The following is a 20,253-nucleotide window of genomic DNA, read 5'->3' as shown; positions in this document are numbered from 1 at the left end:
TGCTCCCTTGGGCTCTTTGATAGGTCCAGGGAAAATGTCAGGTCTGGAGGTGGGGGAGAGGTGTCAAAGGTCCTGGCAGAGGGAGCATGGAAGCTGTAGATTTGGAGGAGTGGGGGGCCGTTGAAACTTACTGTTCCAGAGCAGGACTCTTGCACCTGCCAAGAGGAAGCATGGCCTAGTGGAGAGAGCATGGGCCTGGGTTCTAAATCCCGGCTCTGCCTCTGCTGTGCGAAATCCCGGCTCTGCCAATTGTCAGCTGTGTGACTTTGGGCAAGTCACTTAACTTCTCTGGGCCTCAGTTACCTCATCTGTAAAATGAGGATTAAGACTATGAGCCCCACTTGGGACAACCTGATCACCTTGTAACCTCCCCAGCACTTAGAACAGTGCTTTGCACATAGTAAGTGCTTAGTAAATGCCATTATTATTATTATTATCTTGGGCAAATCACTTCAATCAATCAATCATATTTATTGAGAACTTACTATATGCAAAGCACTGTGCTAAGCGCTGGGGAGAGAACAATACAACAGAATTAGCAGACTCCTTCCCTGACCCCAGTGAGCTTACAGTCTAGAGGGGGAAGACTTAAACTTCTCTGGGCCTCAGTTTCCTCATTTGCAAAATGGGGATAAGATGCCTGTTCTCTGTCTCTGTGGATGTTGTGTGGGACAGGGACAGTGCCCAGCCTGATTATCTTGTATCTACTCTGTGTTCAGTTCTGAACATCAAATGAAAGGGTACTCGATCTAGAAACCCAGTTATGAAACTGAATTAGTGGATAGAGCACGGGCCTGGGAGTCAGAAGGATTTGGGTTCTAATCCTGGCTCAGTCGCTTGTCTGCTGTGTGACCTTGGGCAAGTCACTTCACTTCTCTGGGCCTCAGTTACCTCATCTGCAAAATGGAGATTAAGAGTGTGAGCTCCATGTGGGACAGGAACTGTGTCCAAACTGATTACCTTGTACCTACCAGTGTTTAAATTAGTACTTGGCATACAATAAGCACTCAACAAGTACTATTATTATTATTATTATTATTGATAATAATAATATTAAGAGGCAGGGCCCTCTGCCCCTCCACTACTGCTGCCTGTTCCCCAGTTGGCAAATCTTGGGTCAAACATCAAACGCAAGGCCTGACTTGCGTTAGTTGGTTAGTCAGTCAATCGTATTTAGTGAGCACTTACTGTGTGCAAAGCACTGTATTGAGCACTGGAGAGAGTAAAATCTAGCAATATAACAATACATTCCCTGACCACAGCAAGCTGATATGGGGCCTGGAATGATTTCTACCCACCCCCTATCTTCAGGCCTCAGGTGTTGATTGTTTCCAAGCCACTGTTCCCAGAGCTGACTCTCTGCCAGGGTCTTCAGGTGGTTCAATCACCCTGGTTCCCAGTACAGGGAGACAGCAAGAGCTGACCTGACTCGGGGGCTGAGGTAGCATGGGGGGCTTAGAGAAGTTCTGTGACGGTTCTGGGGAGAGGCCAGATCTTCAGCCCCGTACTCACTCCGGGACTTGGTCCAGGCATGCTCTAGGTGGATCCACCGGGTGTCTGCCAGGAGGAGGTGGGTAATCAGGGCTAGCTCTCCCGGAGAACAGCATTTCTTTGAAGTTATGATCATTCATCATAGCCTATTAGGCTTCAGTGACCCAAGGCAGTTTACCAGTATGACTAATGGCACTTTTAGGCTAAATGTAGGAAGTGCTGCTGGTCTTGTCTTGCGATCCAGGCTTGACCCATTACCCATTACCTCTTGGCAAATATCGACCCCCAGCCCACGTCATCCCCCTGGCCTGGAATGTCCTCCCTCTGCACATTCACCAAGCTAGCTCTCTTCCTCCCTTCAAGGCCCTACTGAGAGCTCACCTCCTCCAGGAGGCCTTCCCAGACTGAGCCCCCTCCTTCCTCTCCCCCTCCTCCCCCTCTCCATCCGCCCCGCCTTACCTCCTTCCCCTCCCCACAGCACCTATATGTATGTATATGTTTGTACGTATTTATTACTCTATTTATTTTATTTGTACACGTTTATTCTATTTATTTTGTTAATATGTTTTGTTTTGTTCTCTGTCTCCCCCTTCTAGACTGCGAGCCCACTGTTGGGTAGGGACCGTCTCTATATGTTACCAACTTGTACTTCCCAAGCGCTTAGTACAGTGCTCTGCAGACAGTAAGCACTCAATAAATACGATTGAATGAATGAATGAAAGTGTCACAGTTTAGCACCTGGTCGACCTGTGCCAGCCATTAGGCTTTCCAGCCCTATTTGCATAGAGGAGCAGCTGCAGCAGCAGCATAGTCAACTATGCCACGTTTAAAAGCCGAGAACTGTGCACACTCAATTTGTACATTCAATCGTATTTATGGATTGCTGTTTACTAGTGTAGAGCACTGTAATAAACACTTCAGAAGCAGCATTGCTCAGTGGAAAGAGCCCGGGCTTTGGAGTCAGAGGTTATGGGTTCAAATCCCAGCTCCACCAATTGTCAGCTGTGTGACTTTGGGCAAGTCACTTAACTTCTCTGGGCCTCTGTTACCTCATCTGTAAAATGGGGATTAAGACTGTGAGCCCCCATGGGACAACCTAATCACCTTGTAACCTCCCCAGTGCTTAGAACAGTGCTTTGCACATAGTAAGTGCTTCATAAATGCCATCATTATTATTATTATTACAATGTAGCAATAAGCAGTTGCATTCCCTGCCCATAACGAGCTTACATTCTCTAGTCCCCGTTAGATGGTAAGGCCACTGGACTGGCCAAATGGTACTTTCCTGAAACAGAATATCCTGCTCTGTCAGGGAAAGGCACTGTGACTTACAATCATACTTTTTTAAGGTATTTGTTAAGCACTTCCTATGTGTCAGGTAATGTTCTAAGTTCTGGGGTAGATACAAATTTATCAGGTTGGACACAGTCCCTGTACAGATGAAGTACAGAGAAGTAGCATGGTCTAGGAATAGAGCATGGTCCTCAGATTCAGAAGGACCTAGGTTCTAATCTTGCTCTGCCACTTGTCTTCTGTGGGACCTTGGGCAAGTCATTTAACTTCTCTGTGCCTCAGTTCCCTCCTCTGGAAAATGGAGATTAAGACTGTGAGCCCCATGTAGGATAGGGACCACGTCCAACCCAAATATCCTGAATTTACCCCAGTTTTATGTACAGTGTCTGGCACATAGTAAGTGCTTAACAAGAAGCAGTGTGGTTCAGAGGAAAGAGCACGATCTTGGGAGTCAGAGGTCATGGCCTCTTATACTGGCTCTGCCACTTGTCAGCTGTGTGACTCTGGGCAAGTCACTTAACTTCTCTGTGCCTCAGTTCCCTCATCTGTAAAATGGGGATTAAGACTGTGAGCCTCATGTGGGACAACCTGAGTACCTTGTATTCCCCCAGCACTTAGAACAGTGCCTGGCACATAGTAAGTGCTTAACAAATGCCATCATCATTATTATTATTAACAAATACCTTTAAAATAAAAAGTTAGGTGGCTTGCCCAATGTCACAGAGCAGACATGTGCCAGAGGCATGTTTAGAACTCAGGTCTTCTGACACCCAGGCCTGTGGTCTTTCCAGTAGGCCATGCTGCTTCTCGTTTCTGTTGTGGTTGGAGAGGCACAACGATTCCACATTAGACCAGCTCACAGTTTTCATGATTTTGTAAATTTCTGTCATAACCTCTCTAGAACTTCATCGGTTATACATAGTGAAGCAGTGTGGGCGTGTGAAAAGAAGCCCAGCCTGGGAGTCAGAAGGCCTGTGTTCTAGTCCTGTCTCTGCCATTTGCCCACTGTGTGACCTAGGCCAAATCACTTTTCTGGGCCTTAGTTTCCTCATCTGGAAAATGGGGATAAGATACCTGTTCTCTCTGATACTTAATTAGAGAGCCCCGTGTGGGATAAGGACCGTGTCTGACCTGATTATATTTTTTATATATTTTAAATTATATAATTTAAATTATTTATTCACATTAATGTCTGTCTCCCCCTCTGGACTGTAAGCTTTTTATGGTCAGGGAATGTGTCTGCTAATTATGTTGTATTGTTCTCTCCCAAGGCTTAGTACAGTGCTATTGTTCTATTGTACTCTCCCAAGCCGACAGTAAGGGCTCAATAAATACTGCTGACTGACTGACTCTTCATATAGTATGAGCTCAATAAATATGAGTGATTAATTGATGATCTTGTATCTACCCCAGCACTTACTACAGTACTTGATGAACAGTAAGTGCTTAACAACAATTATTATTTTGATTCCAGCTCTACTTTCTCTCCTTCCCACTAAGCAACTGTGTGACCTTGGACAATCACTTGACTTCCCTGTGTTTCAGTTTCCTCATCTGCATAATGGGAATTAAATCCCTATTCCCCCTCCCTCATAGACTATGAGCTCTGTGTGGGACTGGGGCCGGATCCAATCTGAGTGTTTCATATCTACCCCAGTGTTCAGAGCATAGTGAGCACTTAATACATACCGCAATTATCATTCTAAACGGAGGTGTCCCAACCCTTTTCAGTTTATCCTGATATTTCCTCCTCAATCTTCCTGATCAACCTGGTTCTGTTTTCTGAACCTTTTCCAATCTGTGGCAGCCAAAGCAACCAGAGTTTCATCACCAGCCACTTGGGATGAACCAGGTGGCAGAAATGGTCAGGGAAAGTTTTTCATTTTTTTAAATGGTGTTTGTTAAGTGCTTACTATGTGCCTGGCTCTGTACGAAGTGCTGGGATAGATACAACAAGCTAATAAGGTCAGACAGAGTTTGTGTCCCACGGGGGGCTCACATTCTTAATCCCCACTTTACAGATGAGGTAACTGAGCCACAGAGAAGTGAAGTAACTTGCCCAAGGTCACACACAGCAGGCAAGCAGCAGAGCCAGGATTGAACTCAGATTCTCTAAATCCCAGGCCCGTGCTCCCTGACAACCCTGCTCTTCCTGAAATTGTTCAATCTCCATCACTGGGTGATCAGGGACTGGATCGTTTGCCAGTTGCAGGGAGTTTTCTTTCTTAATGCAAACTTTCCTCCCCTCTTCTTCTCCTTCACCCTCACTGTCCTCCCTTTCTCCATAGGTCCCTCTGTCACTCTCTTCCTCCTCCCAGCATGCCTAGTAGTTCTAATCCCAGCTCCACCACTTGTCTGCTGTGTGACCTTGGGCAAGTTACTTAAGTTCTCTGTGCCCCAGTTATCTCTTCTGTAAAATGGGGATTAAGACTGTGAGTGAACCTCATTTCCAATAGGGAATGTGTCCAACCAACCTGATTAGCTTGTATCTACCACAGCTCTTAGAACAGTGCTTGACACATAGTAAGCACTTAACAAATGCCATCATCATTATTATTTTTATTCCACCAGATCTTACTTTGCTTGCAGTCAAGGAATAGTGATCTGTGCTACCCTTTCCCCTCATTTTCCGGTGCTCAAGATGGTTTGTCCCTATCCCCTTCCTGGGCTCAGGACTGCAATAGCAGATGTGGTCACGTATTGTTTAGGCTTCCTGAAGTTCGTCTTGATTCTTTGTGGTTGCACTAGACTCCAGAGTGCCAAATAGATGGATTTCTCAGTCTGACACAACCAAATTAGTTTTACTGTTTGAAGCACAAATGCAAGCAGGGGAGAAACAATAGGGGCAGGAAGGGGCACCTCTGAAAAAGCACAACCTTCACCAGAGCTGGCGTTCTCAGAGAGCAAGAGTATTATTTTCTTCCATTAGTGGTAAACGCTGGCTCCCCGCAGCCTAATGACTTCTACCCACAGTGCATTGTTCTGCACAAGCCGGGCTTGCTCAAATTCACAGGACCGTGATGACTTCGGCTTAAGGTCACTAAGCGGTCTTCACAGTGTCAACTGTTTGCGATGAAATGTGCACTCATTAGTAATGTAGACAGAAGAAGACATGCACCTCTCCAGTCATAGGTCTTTATACTCCTTCCGTCAAGATTTTCACTACTATCTCAACCACAGAACTCTATTTAGAGGAGAGTGATCACTTGCTGAACAGAGGGATGCGAACTTAAACAGCTGAATGGGGGAATTTAGGTTAGTTATGGGGAAAAACATCCTGATGATGTAGGTTGTCGCTTGCCGGAAGGACTGATGGAAGGAGATTTAGAGAAGTTGCTATCTCTGAAGCACTCTACAAAATAAGGAGAGATCCCACCTGTCTGGATAGATGCATACCTGGGTGCAGAGGGATGGATAGGATGACCTCTCAGACAGGGATTCCGAGTACTGTTGTGTTGGTTTGTGCATCATCATTTCTTCTGATGGTGCACAAGTGTTCCTGTGACCCTGCCCATTCCAAGTGAATCCAGGGAGGATTAGGCTTCCTCTCTCCTGGAGGCCCTTTGCCCTTGGAGGGGAAAGCAATCTCTTGGAGCCATATTTGTGACTAGGGTTAGGGTAGCTGTCTACAGAAGCAATGCTGGCTAGAAGTTAATTGAAGATTAACACTCCCAAAAGACTTGGCACACTCTCCTTTTCTCTGCCCCAGAACAAGGGTAGGGGTGGTGAATTAGAAATCTGAACTAGGAGTCCTTGGCTTCTGACCAGGGTAGATTGGAATATGCTTCTGTCTAATATAGAGCTGATGGATAAGTAGGTGCTTTATTCATTCATTCAGTCAGTCAGTCATATTTATTGAGTGTTTACTGTGTGCAGAGCACTGTACTAAGCACTCGGGAAGTACAAGTTGGCAACATACAGAGGTACGGTCCCTACCCAACAATGGGCTCACAGTCTAGAAGGGGGAGACAGACAACAAAACAAAACATATTAACAAAATAAAATACATAGAATAGATATGCACAAGTAAAATAGAGTAATAAATACGTACAAACATATTTACATATATACAGGTGCTGTGGGGAGGGGAAGGAGGTAAGGTGGGGGGGATGGGGGGGGAGGAAGGGGAGAGGAAGGAGGGGGCTTTGTCTGGGAAGGCCTCCTGGAGGAGGTGAACTTTCAGTAGGGCCTTGAAGGGAGGAAGAGAGCTAGCTTGGCGGATGTGGGGAGGGAGGGCATTCCAGGCCAGGGGGATGACGTGGGCCAGGGGTCAATGGAGGGACAGGTGAGAACGAGGTATGCTTTAGCAAGTAGACTTTACCTTTTTGCCTTTGCTGACAATACACACAACACACACACATGCACACAGACACACACACAGGACAACTAAACATAGTTGTCCTTAATATTCGAAGACATCACTGATGTTGAAATTTACCCTTAGGTGACTGAAAAGTCAACCTGGGACCTACTGTCCCAAAAACATTGTGCACACAAAGCTGATAACATGTGAATGTACAAACATTCTTAACTATTGTGCCTGCTGGCTTGTTTGCCTGCCACTGCGATCCAGCTTGCTGGGTGGCATGCCTCACGGATAGGGTCATTTCTCCAGCCTTCCCCAAGCCCTTACTGGAAGCAAAAGAAGACCTGGTGGAAAGAGGGAGAGAGGAACCTATGGAGAAGGGGAGAAGGACAGTGAGGGTGAGGGAGAAAAAGGAGAAAAAAGTTTGAATTAAGGAAAAAAACAACTCCAATCAGGTGGCTCGGGTAATTACAGCATAGTCAGAATGGACGTAGTCCCTGTTCCACATGAGGCTTACAGTCTAAATCCCCATTTCACAGATAAACTAACTGAGACACACACAAGTGAAGTGACTTTCTTAAGGTCACCCAGGAGAGAAGCGGTAGAGTCGGGAGCAGAACCCAGCTCCTTCAGACTCCGAGGCCCACGCTCTTTCCTTAGGCCACGCTGCTTCTAGATCTCAACCAGGCATGTGGTAGGAGGAGGTGCTCATAAAAGGAATCCTGGGTGGGAAAGCTTGCAATGGAATCAGAATCTTGGGCTCTTCAAATGTTCTGTAGTGCTTGAGTGTGGCAGGTGTTGGGCACTACTCACCAGAAACCAGCCCAGAGCCTCGATGGAAGTAGCCAGCCTCGGTTATAATAAGACAGGAGCTAACACCCAGGGAGGTGGCCTGCATGAACACAGAATTATAAATGGAAACAACCAGGGTGTCTGAACCGGGCAGTTACTGACTCTCTTCTGAGGGATGTGCGGAAATGCCATTTGGAGGAGCGGTAAACACAACCATTTGCGCCTTCTCGTTCCCATGGTTACCATCCACTTGGGGGTCCACAGATTCCTGGTCATGACTCTGCCATCTTGGCTTTTCTAAGTGTTCGTGAACGAACAACGGCACTCTTCCAAGTGCTTAGTACAGTGCTCTGCCCACAGAAAGCGCTCAGTAAATATGATTGAGTGAAAGAAGAGGAGGAGTTAGTAAGCACTGAATGTGTGCAGAGCACTGTTCTAAGCACTGGGAAAGAATAGGCAGATGGGAATTAGACATGGTTCCTGTTCTTGGGGGGCTCACAATCTAACTGTAAAAAAGAGAGAGACATTGTGTTTCATTAGGACTGCTCCCCTTTACATGAAGGAGACTTGGCCAGGCAAAAAATCAGTTCTGCCATAAAGTGGGCTCTTCCATTGCCATGAAGATACCAATATCATTTTTCTAAAAAATTATTCTGCACACGTCTTCCCACTTCTCGAGGCCTTCCAGTAGTTTCCCATCCATCTGGGGATCAAAGAGAAACACCTCACCATCAGGTTTAAAGCACTCAGTCAGCCTTTCCTATTTTTCCTTGCTCCTCTCCAACTATGACCCTGCCCCACACACTTCACACCTTTAGTACCAACCTACTCTTTGCTCCTCATTCTTGAATCACTCACCATTGACCTTTGTTCACATCCTCCCTCATTCCAGGAACTCCCTCCTACTTCATATCTGACTCATTCCACTTTCAAAGCCCTACTAAAATCCCATCTGCTCTCAGAAGCCTTCCCTGCCTAACCTGTCATCTCCCCACTCTAGTCTCCCTATCTATTCTTTCATTCATTCATCCAATTGTATTTATTGAGTGCTTACTCTGTGCAGAGCATTGTACTAAGCACTTGGGAAGTAAACTATGCACTTCACCTGTGCACTTCGACCAACTTCCACAGCGCTTATGTTCATAAACTGATACCCTGTTGCTTCCCCTGCCTTTAATTTAATGTCTATTTCCTCTGCTAGACTGTAAGCTCTTTCAGGGCAGGGATCATGTCTACTTTATTGTTCTAGCCCAAGCATAGGACAATGGTCTGCAGAGAGTAAGTGCTCAATAAATAACAATGATTGATTTTTTTCATGGTATTTGTTAAGTGCTTATTATGCACCAGTCACTGTACTAGCACTTAGTCCCAGTGCTTAGAACAGTGCTTTGCACATAGTAAGCACTTAATAAATGCCATCATTATTACTAAGCCCAGTGTTTAGTACTGTACTAAGCACCCAAGATAATTGGGTTGGACACAGTTCCTCTCCCATGTGGGGCTCACAGTCTTCATGCCCATTTTACAAATGGGGTAACCGAGGCACAGAGAAATGAAGTGACTTCCCCAAGTTTACATGGCAGACAAGTGGCAAGAGCTGGGATTAGAACCCAGGTCCTTCAGACTCCTAGACCCGTGTTCTATTCATTAAGCCATGCCGCTTCTCATGGATGGATTAATGTCAGTGAGGGCAGTCATCACATGGTTTCTCCAAGCATCCTATTCTGGCTGCCAAAACCCAAATGCAGGGCTTAACTAACCCAGTAATGACATTGTTGAGGTACTTGTCCACCCCTGTTGACTGTAAATGTCCCGGCAAGATGTTTCTGCCTTTTACCAAGAACTGTAGGTAGTCATTCAGTCAATCAGTCAATTGCATTATTGAGCACTGTGTGCAGAGCACTGTACTAAGTGCTTGAGAAAGGCAAAAGGAGGAAATTCCCAACACCTCAAGACTTACCTCCCACCTAATGCTGCTCTGCCAGAGAAGATGGAAGCCCAAATCTAGACATCTACTTTCAGAATCCAAGTAGAACAGGGTTTGGGGCTGAGAGGAAGATCCTGATGTAAGTATTAGACTAGAAAAATGGACTGAAGAACAGCAGAAAATATTTTTTTGTTTGTTTTAATGGTATTTGTTAAGCACTTCAATTGATTCATTCATTCGATCATATTTATTAAGCGCTTACTGTGTGCAAAGCACAATACTAAGCAATTGGGGGTGAATAGTATAACAATAAACAGACACATTCCCTGCCCACAGTGAGCTTACTTACTATGTGCCAGGCACTATACTAAGCTCCGGGGTAGATACAAGCTAATCGGTTAAGACACAGTCCATGTCCCACAAGGGGCTCACAGTCTTTATCCTCATTTTACAGATGAGGTAAGTGAGGCACAGAGAGACTAAGTCACACAGCAAGGTCACACAGCAGACATGTGGCGAAGCTGGAATTATAGCACGGGTCCTCTGACTCCCAGGCCTGTGCTCTTTCCCCTAGATCCTGCTGCTTCTTGAAGAATTGCCTCTACATTGCCTTGTTTGAGCTGTAATTGCCTCTTCTGAAGTCAGCCTCTGCCTTCCCATGGTGGGAAATCCAAAATGTTTACCAGAATGAACTCCCAGCTCTGGTTAATTTTCCTAGGGGCAGTGACCAGGAAGCAAAACAGACCTGTCTTCTAAGGTTCCCTACTGAGAGTTTCCTATGCACCTCTGCCTATTTGCTCTTTCATTTGGGTCCTTGGGCTGTGACTCTTTCTGTGAACCTCATCCTTATAGAGACTCTTTGCCCTACCTGGGGTCACAACTATTCAGATGGTGAGCAAAGTCCTCTCTGACAAGTTCCCAAATCCCCTGTGAAAAGGGTAAGATAATGCACTACCAGATTCAGCTGATCAACGATTATAATGAAATTGTATATCATGAATGATTTATTTATGTTGACGTCTGTCAATAATTATAATTAAATTATATAATTATAATTCTTCATATTGATGTCTGTCTCCCTCTCTAGGTTGTAAATTTGTTATGGACAGGGAACATGTCTGCTAAATCTGTTGTTTCGGACTTTCCCAAGGGCTTAGTCTGCATAATAGTAAGTGCTCAATAAATAATATTGATCAATGACATTTTTTAGTGCTATTTGTTAAGTGCTTACTATGTGTTTAACACTGTTCTAAGCATTAGGGTAGATACAAGTTCATTTGTTTGGACACAGTCCCTGTTCCGCATGGGTTTCACAAGTCTAAGAAGGAGGAGAACAGCAGAGCTGAAGCCCAGAGCCCTAAAGCACACAGTAAGCAATTGGCAGAGCTAGGATTAGAACACAGGTCCTCTGAATCCGAGGCCTGAGCTCTTTCCACTAGGTCATGCTGCTCCTGCAGAGCAAAGCAGAGCCCAGGACACTTTGGAGAGTAAGATGCAGTAGGAGCTTATAATATAAGAGAAGTTTAGTCTAACAGGTCATCCCTCTTCCTTGCACCTGGAGAGTTTCCAGTACTCTACCAGTCTCGGCTATGGGAGGGAGAGTCAAGCAGAGGCCTACCCATTCTATTCCTAGCTTGGCCTGTGGCCAGCGAGTGGAAGGCAATCTGCTACAAGTCAAAACTCACCCATGCTGGGCAGCAGCGGCATGGGAGTGTGGAGGGCGGAGACTCGAGTTTACCGTGTGGAAGGAGGCTATGGTAAACCACTTCCGTACTTTTACCAAGAAAACTCTATGGATCCACTACCAGAATGATTGCAGATGGAGAGCAGGGCATTCTGGAGAGATGTGTCTGTGATGTCGCTGTGGATTGGAAATGATTTGATGGCATTAGACAAGACAAGTCTTAAAGGTCAGTTTCTCCTGGGGCTGGAAGAACACTGGGACCAGGCTACTCAGCCTGAGTACCCTGCCCAATGGGTAGCAGAAGCAGCATCGCTTAGTGGATAGAGGACGGGCCTGGGAGTCAGAAGGACTTGGGTTCTAATCCCGGCTCCACCACCTGTCTGCTGTATGCCCTTGGGTAAGTCACTTCACTTTTCTGTACCTCAGTTATCACATCTGTAAAATGGGAGTTAAGAGAGTGAGCCTCAAGTGGGAGGACTGTGTCCATTCTGATCCACTTGTATCTACCCCAGTGCTTAGAACAGTGGTTGGCACATAGTAAGTGCCATAATAATAAGAATTATTATTTCCATTTAGACAAGACCGGCAAATCATGTGTTCAAGATGGAAACAAATGGGACTGAACACCATGGGTTGATTCTGAGACACTGTAACATCTTGTTCATTCATTCAATAGCATTTATTGAGAACTTACTGAGTACAGAACACTGTACTAAGTATTTGGGAGAGTACAATATAACACTAAACAGACACATTCCCTGCCCACAACAGGCTTACAGTCCTGAAGGAGAGACATATATTAATAGAAATAAAGAAATTACAGATAGGGACATAAGTGCTGTGGGGCTGGGAGGGGATATCTGGCCCGCTGACACTGATCGGGAAGGGGAAAAATAGTGTCGACTGAATGCAGGAGCAGTTTCCAGCAAGGTTGCTCCTGCCTTTGCCCCAACATCTCCCAGCCCACAATATGTCTTTCACTTTCTCCTTTTGGTTGGAGATGCCGGGGTGTTGTTTTTTGTGGACTTAAGAGGACACTCATTTGTTTGTTGATGGTATTTGTTCCACGCTTACAATGAGGCAACTACAGGTAGGAAATCAGATCAGGATGGTAGGAAACAGAGAACAGAATCCACCAAGAAGTATGTGGGTCATTTATTTTTACTTTTTAGGTGAAGGATCTGAGGGGGAATGGAAATTGGGAAGGGAGAAGGGAAGAGAAATGGGTGCAATACTGAAATTCAGTTAGGAAATGAATGTGTAAAAGTCTTTGATACTGGAATAAGAACCCACTTGCCTCCTTATTTCTGCTCCCCTTCTTTGGAAGAATAAATCTACTTATTTTAATGATGGTAGAGTTTGTTTTGGAGGAGACTCCTCAATATTTTTTATTTGTTAAGCACTTACTACGTGTCAGGGACTGTCTAAGCACTGTCTTTGCTTGGGGTAGATCCAAACAAATCAGGTTGGACATAGTCCATGTCCCACAGCTCAAAGTCTTAAAATCCCCATTTTACAGATGAGGTAACTGAGTCATAGGTCTAAGTACTGGGGTAGATACAAGGTAATCAGGTTGGACACTGTCCATGTCCCATATGGGGGCTCACATTTTTAATCCCTGTTTACAGATGAATTAACTGAGGCACAGAGAAGTTAAGCGACTTGCTTGAGGTCACACAGCAGGCAAGTGGTGGAGTAGCGATTAGAATTAAGGTCCTTCTCACTCCCAGACCCATGCTCTATCCACTAGACCACCCTGCTTCTTGAAGTTTCTCTGGAAGTTGTCCTTTGGCAGCGCTGACCAATCAATCAATCAGTGGTCTTTACTGAGCACTCTCAGTGAACAGATCACTATAAGAAGTACTTGGGAGATCACAACAAAACTGATATGCGTAATTCCTGCCCTCAAGAAACAATAACTGTGGTATTTGTTAAGCAATTACTATGTGCCAAGCAATGTACAAAGGTCTGGAGTAGATACAAGATATTCAGGTTGGACACAGTCCCTGCCTCACAAGGGGTTCACAGTCCTCTAGCCTGTATGCTCACTGTGGGCAGGGAATGTGTTTGTTGATTGTTATATTGTACTCTTCCAATCACTTAGTACAGTGCTCTGCACACTCAATTGAGTAAGCTCTCAATAAACACGATGACTAAGTAGGAGGGAGAAAAAGTATTGAATCCCCATTTTCCTGATAAATCCCCATTTTCCTGATGAGACCCAAAGAAGTTATCTGACTTGCCCAAGATCACACAGCAGGCAAGTTGCAGAGCTGGAATTAGAGCCCAGTTCTTCTGACTCCTAAGGTTGTGCGCTCTCCACTAGGCCATGCTGTTTCTTACAATCTCATGGGTGAGGCAGTTGTGAAATAAATTACAGAGAGGGAAAGCAGTGCTTGCTGTGGGTCCAGGAGAAGAAATAATTCTTCTAGGTCCCCTTGCTTGTAGGGGTAGGATTTCAGGTTGTCTTCCAGATGCAGTAATGTCAGAAAAATCTAACCATGATGGAACGGATAAGCTGTTCATCCATTTTTGATGTTCCCCAGAGCATATTTTCCCTCTCCAAATTGTTGCAAAGAAAGTCACTGATGCAAATTTGAAGTAGAGAAGAAGCTGCATGTAATTGGGAAGTTGCCCATTACCTGAAGAAGATCAGTCTGTTGGAAAAACCATCTAATGAGTAAAAGAGTGTGGTGTGTTCTTATGGCAGAAGAAATTGAGGTGAAGCCAAAATGTACCTGAATTCACACTAATTCTCAGAGAGATCAGTGGGGTAAAAGGGTATGCCAAAAGAAGATAGTAATGCTAATGATAATAGTAATAATAGTGATAATAATTGTGGGATTTGTTAAGTGCTTACAATGTGCCAGGCACTAAGTGCTGGTGTACATACAAGCTAATCGAGCTGGTCACGGTCGATATCCCACATGGAGGTTAGAGTCTTAATCCCCATTTTACAGATGAGGGAACTGAGGCCTAGGGAAGTTAAGTGACTTTTCCAAGGTTACACAACAGACAAGTGGTGGAACCGGGATTAGAACTCAGGTCTTCTGACTCCCAGGCCTGTGATCTTTCCACTAGGCCATACTGCTTCCACAGCCAATACTTTCAACACATTTACTACAGCCCAGATACCCTGCTTTTGGTGAAAGGAAAACAAGTCTAGGTCCTTCTAGACTGTGAGCCCGCTGTTGGGTAGGGACTGTCTCTATGTGTTGCTGACTTGTACTTCCCAAGCACTTAGTACAGTGCACTGCACACAGTTAGAGCTCAATAAGTACGATTGAATGAATGAATGAATGAATGAATGAAAAATCAGTGCTTGAAGTTCTGAATTTATCTCAGTCCAATGAAGATGTTCTTTGGGCTTCTTGGGGAATATTTTTAAAGCAAGTTCAGTCTTGAACAATCAGTGCCCAAAGCTTGGTTCTGAATTTTTCCCAGGCTAATGAAGATGTTCTCTGAGCTACTTAGGGAACACTCTTAATTTACTTGGGAAATTGAGTGTTTTAGTATTTAATGGGTGAAAGCAATAAACATAGAGGCTTGACACGACTGACTACTACTCAGTTGGACCTTCGCTTATATGGCAATGGCACAGTGAGAATGCAGGTTCACGGGGAATCTAGACCAGCAGCGATCCTATTGCTTTGAGCCTAATTTTCAGCCTTCTCTCAATCTCCTCCCATGAACCAGCTTCTCACCTCATATAAACCGGTCCTGCCCAGTTCCAGGCACCTGGGACAAATGGAGCAGCTAGGCAAGGATTTCCTAGGTAGATCTGTGTTCCTTCTGCACAGTTTGACCCAGGGCACTCTGTTTTGGCAGGGATAAAGGGAGGGACACTGCTTCTTTGCTAGAGTGCCACCTCCCCATCAATAGGGCAGAATTATTTCTCAACACCCATCTACTGACAGAGTTTCACATTGAAAACATGAAAAAGCTTGACCCTGAGACTTCAGGATTGAGGGCCCATGAGAAGCTATGGTTATTGTGATAGTAGTTTGCGTGTCTAAACTCTCGGATTACATTCTTCCTGGGTCACAGAGTGCAACGAGTGAGCAGCCAGATAGGAGTGCTGCATGCCCCGAAAAGCATGCAAAGGATTCTCGTGTGCAGGACCCACGTATGACAAAAGTGTCCACAGCATGGAACTGATGCTGGGCCGTGGCATCATAACCCAACCAACAGGTGGTTGCCTCAGTAGCTGCTATAGTCTGGGTTGCCCATGTTAGACAATTACTTTACAGGATTTCTTGCTAAGCCTGTCCATCTGGCAGCCATTCAGTCAGTCAGTCAGTCACTCGTATTTACTGAGTGCCTACCATGTGCAGAGCACTGTATTAAGTGCTTGGGAGAGTAAAATATAGCAATAAAATAATTGTAATAATAATTGTATTTCTTAAGTGCTTACTAGGTGTCAGACACTGAGAAGGATACAAGCAAATCGGGTTGGGCACAGTCCCTGTCCCGTGTGTAATCCCCATTTTACAGATGAGGTAACTGAGACCCAGAGAAATGAAGTGACTTGCCCAAGGTCACATATTAGACAAGTGGTGGAGCTGGGATTAGAAAGCATGACCTTCCAACTCCCAGGTCCATGCTCTATCCACTGCTCCATGCTGCATACTGTGGCACAGACACATAACAGACACATTCCTTGTCCACAATGAGCTTGCAGTCTAGAGGGGGAGACAGTGAATGCTGTAGTTGGTTCTTTGGCCAGAAACTGCTGAGGAATGCAGTTGTCTTTCCATCCCTTGGCTTGGGCAAAGCTCTGCCAATCAATCTATCATATTTATTGAGCGCTTCCTCTGTTCAGGACACTGTACTAAGCTCTTGGGAGAGTACTACCCTGGCTTAATGCCCTCAGGCAGAATCCCAGTCTCTGAGGCCCTTTCACTTTAAAAGTGAGCTGCCTCTGATGTCCCTTAAGGCAGCTGTGGAGGAATGCTTGCCTTTCAAAAGATATGGCATAAGGGCTGTCAGTGAAGAGTAAGAACACAGGGAGTCTGGAGCTTATGGGGCCATGGATTCAGAGGGGAAATTTCCCCCTCCTTTCCTGTGTGCTGAAACAGGATTCAGTTGATCCGAAGATGGAAATAGAGCCTCTTTCATCTCCCATGGAGAAAAGCTCTACCATTAAACAGTGGTATTTACTGAGCACTTACTACATGCAGAGTACTGTACCAAGCACTTAGCACTGTACTAAGTGCTTGTTCATTTCAGCCCTCACAAAAACCCTCTGAAGTAGGTAGAGGGGTCAGGTATTATTATCCCCATTTTACAGATGAGGAAACTGAGGTACTGAGAAGTTAAGTGACTCAGCCATGGTCACACAGCAAGTTAGTGGTGTAGCTTGGACTTGTACCCGGGTCTTCCGGCTCCTAGACCTGCGCTCTGCCACTTTACCATGCCACTCCTCCCATATCATCTCGGCTAAATACATGCGTGATTATAAATTCTCCATTTACCAGATATCAAATTACGAGCAGCACATATAAATTTCTTTTTGTTAGAATTGTAACATTCTCATGATTTACTCTCCTTTTAAAAAGTCTGACTAATAAACATCACTCTCTAATGGTGAGGGTAAGCAAGAGCCAGAGGGATAAATGGAAAGTTCTTCACATTCAGTGCAAGGAACCATATGGAAATGTGCACATAAAACATTTGGCTCCTTTGCTAACTTTCTTAATAACGCCATTAGATGCATTCTTTGTCGTCAACATGGTAATTGACCTCCCTAAGGTTGGATGCAAATCAGCTGGAGAGCACACAGGCAGTTGTGTTGGTAAATGAGGCTTCAACTGCAAATGAAACTTGGTTGGTAGAGGCTCCTGGAGAGCGTTGTTCCTCTGCCTGGGTCCACAGGACAAGGAAGATGTAGTTTGCCAACACTCGGCTGGCATCCCATTTTATCACCCCCAAGGTAAGGAGTAACTGGTGGGGTTAGAAAGATAGAAGCAGTGTGGCCTACTGGCAAGAACACACAGGCCTGGAAGTCAGAAGACTTGGGTTCTAATCCTGCTACACCACCATTTTTTAATGGTATTTGTTAAGCGCTTACAGTGGGCCAGTCACTGTACTAATTGCTGGGGTGGATTCAAGTTAATCAAGTTGGACACAGTCTATAGTCTGCATGGGGTTCATGGTCTTAATCCCCATTTAACAGATGAGGTAACTGAAGCACAGAGAAGTTAAGTGACTTGCCCATGGTCACACAGTGGACGAATGACAGCCAGGATTAGAACCCAAGACCTTTTGACTCACGGGCCCATGCTCTACCCACTAAGTCACACTGCTTCTCTTGCCTGCTGATATGTGACTTTGGGCAAGTCAATTAACTTCTCTGTGTCTCAGTTTCCTCAACTGTAAAATGGGGATTCAATATATCTTCTTCCTTCTTCTTAGACTGGGAGCCCGAGATGGAACAGGAATTGTGGTCCAACCCGATTAACCTGTACTTACCCTAGTAAAAAGAACAGTGCTGGACACAGAGCACACACTTGAAAAATGCCCTAATTATTCCCTGGGGTCATTGCTCCATCTAGGTTCAGAAGACCTCCCTGTTGACAAGCTTTCCTTTGGTTCTTCCACTCTGTTCACAAATTATGAAGCTTTTGCAAGAGTAATGGTTAGCTGAACCAAAGAAGTCCATTCTAGCTCATTTTATAACCGGTTGCTATAATTTTCTCCAGGTTCATTCTAACAGTTAATCGGCGGTATGTCTTGAGCCCTTATTGTGTGCAGAGCATTTTATTTAACACTTGGGAGAATTCAGTAAAACAGGTAGACATGATTCCTATTCTCAAGTAACTTGCAATCTAGAGGAAGAAACAGACATTAAATTACAGGTAGGGGACACAACCAAGGAACAGGCTATGTACAAAATGCTGTCGGGGTAGACAGGTGTGGTGAGTACTTTAATGCTTGGGGTTATGGACTCAAGTACTTAGGTTACTTGGTAGTGTGCAAAATAGAACGGGAGATGAAAGGTGAATCAAAGAAGGCTTCCTGGTGGAGAAGTGATTTCAGAAGACCTGTGAAGATGGGGAAAGCTATGGTATGCTAGATGTGATTAGGTATTTCTGTTTGATGATGAGAGAAATGAGTAGTCATTGAAGGTTCTTCAGGAGAACCTTCTGTATTCTAAATGGATTTTAGGAAATACTGAAGGTAGCTGCATTTAGGTTGGAATGATGAGGAGGCAGGAGGCATCGAACCCAATAAAGAGGTTGAGGCAGTAATCCTGCAAAGTGACAAGGTCTTGATCCTGGGTGGTGGCTAGAAAGGTGAGGAGGAAAGAGTAGATACCCAAGGAAAAAGTGAGGAGAAAACAGCCATGTGTAATAGAGAAGGAGGGAAATTTAGAGGTGAAAGACAAGAGAGAAGGTGAAGATGACACCGAGGTTATGAGCTTTTTGGGTCAAGGAAGGTGTTGGAGTTTTCAATCATATTGGGAATGTGTTAGGGGAAGGGGCAAGTTTAGTGGGGGTGGTGAGAGGCTCAATTTTTGACGTACTGAGAGTTCAAAGGAGATGAGGTGATCACCAAAGGGAGCAGTGGGAGTCGAGAAGGCTTTTTGAGAATGTGGAAGACTTGGGCATGTTTGAAGGCCAAAGGGAGGAGAGTAGTACAAAATATTTTTAAGGGGTGAAATGGGATGGTGTGCTTGGCAGTTATCAGGGTTAAATTTAAAGAGGAAACAGGGACTTTCTGGGCAAAGAGGAAATGGGGAGAGGAAAGGGTTTAGACTTCATCATTATCATTTTCTGTCATATTTTTTGAATGGAAAGCATTGTTCTCAGCCTTTGGGAGAGTACAACAGAAGCAAGACTCAGGATTTACACTTTAAGAAAGTTCACATTAGGCTTCTAGCTTGCCAACAAAGAAGTCAGCATGATTGACAAGGGATAGAGGTGGGGGTGATGGACACGAAGGACTTTGGCAGAGAGGTGTAGGTTTGGAATAGTCGGTGTGGAGTCTGGGCGATGAAGTCCAATGTGAGAGCAATACTTAGTGTTGCTGAGCAGATGAAAGTACAAAGTTACTACATTGACAGAGGTTGGTTTGATGCTTGGATTTTCCCCAGTTTTGCTTAGGAGGAAGAGCAGGGACTGTGGTGGTGATCCAGGGCTGCGGGTTGGTAGTGGCAGAGTGGAGGTAGGACTAGGGAAGAATGGAGTTGAGTTTAGTAGACAGGATGGTGTGGAAGCGTAGGACCTTCATGCCTTTGGAAAGGAGTGTTGGTGAGGAAGTAATGTGGCTTAGTGGATAGAGCACGGACCTAGGAGTCAGAATCTAAGGTTGTTATCAAACCAGAGAAGCAGCGTGGCTCAGTGGAAAGAGCACGGGCTTTGGAGTCAGGGGTCATGGGTTCGAATCCCAGCTCTGCCAATTGTCAGCTGTGTGACTTTGGGCAAGTCATTTAACTTCTCTGTGCCTCAGTTCCCTCATCTGTTAAATAGGGATTAAGACTGTGAGCCCCCCCATGGGACAACCTGATCTCCTTGTAACCTCCCCAGTGCTTAGAACAGTGCTTTGCACATAGTAAGTGCTTAATAAGTGCCATTATTATTATTATTATTATTATTAAACCAGGCAGGCATGCAACCATGCCAGGCTATTTCAACTCTTTTGGAAAACTTCCAGGTAATAATAATTATTATTATGGTGGTGAGTGTTTACTATGTGCCAGGCACTATAATAAGCTCTGGGGTGGATACAGCAATTCAAGTTGGACACAGTCCCTGTCCC

At 45.0% G+C, this 20,253-nt stretch overlaps 1 protein-coding gene and 1 non-coding gene across 2 annotated transcripts in view; both read left to right on the top strand.

The window, feature by feature from the left end:
* The window catches only part of GRIN2A (glutamate ionotropic receptor NMDA type subunit 2A), a 341,178-nt gene that overhangs the window by 131,846 nt on the left and 189,079 nt on the right, over nt 1-20,253 (top strand). The window lies entirely within an intron of this gene.
* LOC119943060 lies at nt 11,349-11,484 on the top strand. Its single transcript, XR_005455544.1, has one exon. It is a non-coding gene; the product is annotated as a small nucleolar RNA SNORA7 (small nucleolar RNA).

Source organism: Tachyglossus aculeatus, chromosome 21 (assembly GCF_015852505.1).
Source record: "Tachyglossus aculeatus isolate mTacAcu1 chromosome 21, mTacAcu1.pri, whole genome shotgun sequence".
Taxonomy (NCBI): Eukaryota; Metazoa; Chordata; class Mammalia; order Monotremata; family Tachyglossidae; genus Tachyglossus; species Tachyglossus aculeatus.
This window is presented reverse-complemented; position numbering and strand designations above follow the sequence as displayed.